Source organism: Lytechinus pictus, chromosome 11, assembly GCF_037042905.1.
Source record: "Lytechinus pictus isolate F3 Inbred chromosome 11, Lp3.0, whole genome shotgun sequence".
NCBI classification, from domain to species: domain Eukaryota; kingdom Metazoa; phylum Echinodermata; class Echinoidea; order Temnopleuroida; family Toxopneustidae; genus Lytechinus; species Lytechinus pictus.
In genome coordinates this window covers 9,845,755-9,851,070 of record NC_087255.1, presented here as the reverse complement: position 1 = coordinate 9,851,070, position 5,316 = coordinate 9,845,755, and the positions used below count along the sequence as shown (strand labels likewise).

The 5,316-nt window shown below is 37.6% G+C and overlaps 1 long non-coding RNA gene across 1 annotated transcript; it reads right to left on the bottom strand.

Moving 5' to 3' along the window:
• Window positions 1-205: 205 nt before the first annotated feature.
• On the bottom strand, window positions 206-2,151 carry LOC135155938 (uncharacterized). Its single transcript, XR_010295081.1, has 2 exons — window positions 1,167-2,151; window positions 206-879 (listed from the first exon to the last, which is right to left on the bottom strand). It is a non-coding gene; the product is annotated as an uncharacterized LOC135155938 (long non-coding RNA).
• Between the last annotated feature and the right edge of the window lie 3,165 nt (window positions 2,152-5,316).

Genomic DNA, 5,316 nt, shown 5'->3' with positions numbered 1-5,316 from the left:
CACTCTACTCATTCACACCCTTATATTCATTCTTCTTACCATACTCACCCACAATCTCATATTCATTCTTCATACCCATGCTCACCCACACCCTCATATTCATTTTTCTCACCCATACTAACCGACACCCTCATAATCATTCTTCTCACCATACTCACTGTCAGGTAAAAGCTTGTACACAGAATAATAAAAACAGAACGACTACTTTAAATTTAAGTTTAGCTTTATTAACAGAATATTCAAACTATCACCTTTTCAAGGTTTACAGTCAATCACTCCTCTTTGTAAATTCCTTTAACTCTAGTCGAAGTACATCATTCATAACTACAAGTGAAATGAATATGAAATACAAAGACTAAAACCCCTAGAGTGACAGATTACACTTTGATATGTAAATTTTGGAAAAAGGATTATTAATATCAAAACCGGACCGGCATGACATTTGAGCTCATATACAATTATTTCAGGTGGAAATAGCTTGTTTTAGTCCAGTTCAATCATTGTCTTTGGCATATGCGATTTCGGAATCAGAGCGATGCTCATCGAGTAAAGTTCCGTAGTGAGTAAACACCAATGTAGAGCATATAGATGTTCCTTGAAAACGATATCCGCTTACCGGTCGAAAAGACTTACTGACATCGAACAAACGTTGATCGTTGATCACTTAATCGTCATCGATGAACTGTCTATGAATCCATGTATCGCAGAATGGAACGCTCGTATCACCTCCCCCTCACCCAGATTGGGGTCACAAAGCAGATCCGAGATCACAATCACGTAGAGTAGTTCACTCAGAATAAATAGCGTGAATAGCGCCCCCTTCAGAATGAATGACATGGAATCGGACGTGGATCAGTCTTTCCATGAAATAGGAGCCACCTGACAATTATAGTAAACTTCTTCATGATAAAACCTGCTATACAACTTGAGTTCCTATTAAAAGTTGTAGATCACATTAAATTATGTCAAAAACATACACAAATTTATAATTAGTGGTAATCTGTCACGTCTTAATTTCCTTTGCAAAATATGCTTCATAAATACCAATGAATGGATTATTAATTTGATGTTACTGCAAAACCAACATTCTCTCATCTATTTTAAAATGTCACCTTTCAGAACAAATTAATTGCCTCAAAAAAAATATAGAAATATCACAGACTTACACTTGATTTCTGGAATGTAGAAATAATAACCAACTGCCAGTAAATAGCTTGAAGCTGGCAAAATAAAACTAGAAGAAATCCTTCTCAGTGAGGGTCTGCGTGTTCCCTCAGTAAAAATCATAAAATGGTCCCAGCTTTCTGTATAGACCTCTGCAACTCACCCAACATAGCTCCACACCCCACTGACTATACAAACTGTGCACTCAACCTACAGTAAAGTGGTGGAGTTGATTTGCATATCAATTATTAAGACCAAGTGCAGCTCCTTTCAAATGGATAACAAGAATTCAAGGCAGAGGGAAAAGTAGTTAACTAATTCAGGGGCGCTCTGACACTCACTCAGACCTGTATATTCATTCTTCCACCATACTCACCTACAACATCATATTCATTTTTCACACCCATAATCAACCACAACTTTACATTATTCTGTTCACACCTATTCTAACCCACAGCCTCACATGCATACCCATATTTATCAACATCCCTTACATGTATATTAATTCTTCACCCACCCAAACTCAACCGCATCCTTATTTTATTCATTCTTCACTTCCATAGTAGCACGCACCCTCAAATTCATTCTTCACACCATACTCACCCACATGTTCATATTCGTTCTTCACTCCCAGAGTAACCCGCACCCTCATATTTTTGTTTTCACACCAATGATCATCAACTCCCGTATATTCATTCTTCACCCACCCATATTCAACCGCACCCTCATATTCATTATTCACATCATACTCACCCACACGCTCATATTCGTTCTTCACACCCAGAGTAACCCGCACCCTCACATTTTTTTTTCACACCAATGATCATCAACTCCCGTATATTTAATCTTCACACCCATATCAACCCGCACCCTCATATTCATTCTTCACACCATACTCACCAACAACATCATAGGCATTCTTCACACCCATGCTCACCCACACTGTTGAATGTACAATGGAGATTTTTCTTGTTTTAATAACACAATGACAATATGAAAATTAAGCAAAATTTCAACATCAGACGAACCTTAGGTGACTTCTGAGGCGTAGGTTTTGTAGCTACGTAGCGTAGTAGAGGGCGTTTTTTGGTCCCTATGTTTTTAATTTATTCAGGAAAATGTAGATTATTTTTATTTCCATCGTTAATTCTGCTATCTGCACAATGTTGCAAGTATTCAAAATCCGATGTATAATTCAAGATTAATTGAATGATAGTATGCTTGGGATATAATTTAAACTATGAAATATTTAGTGGAAATTTAAGCTCTAAAAGTTATTAACTTTTTTTATAAACCTCTCTTTAAGAATGTCAAATAATCCGTTCCTCTGATTGGTCAAAATTGAGGTCATGTAAACCACCATGCCTGCAAAACAACAAACTAAGGTGGTACACAAGGGCAACGGGCATAGTTAACAAGATTTCTGCCCGTTTCCCCCTGACCCGCCCCTTAACGACGGGCGTAGCAAAATTTGCCTGAGATCCCCATTTATGCAAAATGTTGCTTTCTGCGGGGATTGCGAATACCAAAAATATCCACCTGATTTGATCGAAAGTTTTAGACAATTCGCGCATTTACGCGCCTATTGCGCAAGTGTGCGCAACGGATATGACAAATCGATTTAACGATGCCGATCTTTGAATTTTGCTTGCTAATTCCTAATATATGGCATTATTGAAAAGAAACCAATTATTAAGGACATAACGGATGTATTAATCATCAAGTCTTGTTGCAGTTGGTCGGTCAAATGCATGCTCGCAAAAGGTGAGTCGGGTGAAAAGATAAGACGTTCATTTCACTTTCTATAGGCTAGATCTATAACGTAACTCGTTAGGTATGACAAACGACAACGTAAGGTAATGTTGTCGTTAGATCTAACGTTAGCTTAGAGTTAGTAGGCCATGACTCTAACGCTAGATCTAACTTAGATCTAACTAGACCTAGATTCTAGGCCTAATGTTCCATTTAATCTTAAATCTGACGTAGTCTAGAGATCTAACGTTGGATCTAGACTCTAATGGAAATTTAAGACTGTTTACGTTAGGTTAGATCTATGCCTATTCATACCCTAATCTGGTTCCTAAAATATCTAGGCCGACCAGTAGTACCGGTATGCTTTGATATTCGACTTCGAGGGCAGGGCAAAGTTAGGGCCTAGGCCTAAAGTTAGCCTGGGGCCTATAGCGATTGGTTTTAGGCCTAACTTGTTTAAGATCTAGACTAAATCTAGGCCCTAACATTTTGTAGATCCAACGATTAATTCGGTTTATAAAATATATATGGACTGCTTTAATATTCGAGACACGGTTGTTTCTTTCGGCTCGCGGGTACCGCATCGGCCAGATCATGCCCTCGGGCATAGTCGCGTTCCGGTCCCATTGAGCCTCTAGAAACAACCATGCCTCTCAAAGCAGTCCATATATCTATATTAGACAGCAGGTCGAACCATAGGGCCTACATTCATACACCCAGCATGTTGGTATTGCAACTTGACTGAATTACTATGGACACAATTAATCGGAATAAAGCGTCATGCACAACCTCACATTCGTTATTAACACTCATTCTCAATAACATATATTTTATATTCCCAAAATAACACTAGATAACTAGACAAATTGAACGACAACCCCTTTTTATTTGATAGATGTTTTAATTGATACTGTCATGAGCAAATGCAGAAAATCCAGTGCAGACAGTCAGATACATGTATATGATAATGTTTTCTCAATAATGATTCACTGTTATATCAAGAATGAGTAATTGAGCTCATGAGCTCATTAAATTAAGTGTTAGACATGAGCTATAAAGGGTTGTTTTCAGATAAATGATTCGCTGTTATATCAAGAATGAGTAACTGTTCTTTCAGCTTTTGAGTCGGCATAACTAAGAGCTGTATCGACTTCCCTCCATTCCCCAAATTACCGCTACCCCACCCCTTCTAACAACGCCCCCACTAAACACACCACGCCCACACGAATCAACGCCCCTGAACATCCTAGCACATACCACAGTCGACAACTCCTTGTACACCAGTGGCGACGGCACAGAAGCGTTGTTAGCGTAACAGAACGCAAACATTAGGGCCAGTCACACCTTTCACGGGTGACCACCGCCTTGACACATTGTTTTCACTAACAGTGCACTAAAGGTAGGCCTACCGGTATCGATAAACTCACAGAAGCTTAGCCGAATTGCTAATAATCTAACAATAAAAGGCTTAGCAAGTTAGCAGAAGCTAACAGTGGCGCTAATGTTAATACAAATCACTGACGGTGCCAAGAACACCAATAGTGACGATGTTAGTGAATACTTTCTCTCTTTAAAACTTGTCTCCCTTGCTCATACCAAGTAATTTAAAATATACCTCGACCGAATTAAAGGGGTATTCTGGGCCCAACTGTATATGCAAAAAATGAGTAAAATTAGATGAGCAAATTGTAGAAAATTTCATCAAAATCTGATAGAAAATAACAAAATTCTTATATATTAAAAATATAACACTGTACTTTGCAATTGATATTACTGAGCAACATGTGGCCATGAATATGCAATCAATGGAACGATAATGTCATATCCTCTAGCTCTTTCCCCCTTTTCTGATTTTATTGAAATGGACTCGTATAATTGTCTCAAATGTGTGTATTTCGCCCGAGTAACAAAATGATGATCTTTGAAGCAATATTCTGTGTGGACAAAACTTATATAAACCTAAGTTTGTATGATACAACAGACCCTCATTGCATATTCCTGAAGACATGAATATAAATTTTACCGAAATAGGGCCTAATGCAAAATTTTAAGATACCATAATTTTTTGTATTCATTTCCAATTTTTATCAATTTGACAGTGTTTTGTTTGTTTCACTTTACTGTTCAAACCGTATTTTTTTCTTTAGCCTGTACCTCTTTAGGAATAGGTATATAGCGGGGGATGTTGATTAGTGCCGAAATTTATGATCCTTTTCAAAGATTTTTTTCTTCCAAGATATATCATTTATCGTATGATAACCATCATTGGCAAATACTCTATCATGAGCATGATGAATGAAGTCTGTGAAGAGCATTTTCAACAAAAGAAACTGATGGAAGGTGGGATTTCATTTTTTGGTACAGAATCTCCATCGTAATATCATGATAGGCAATTTTTTT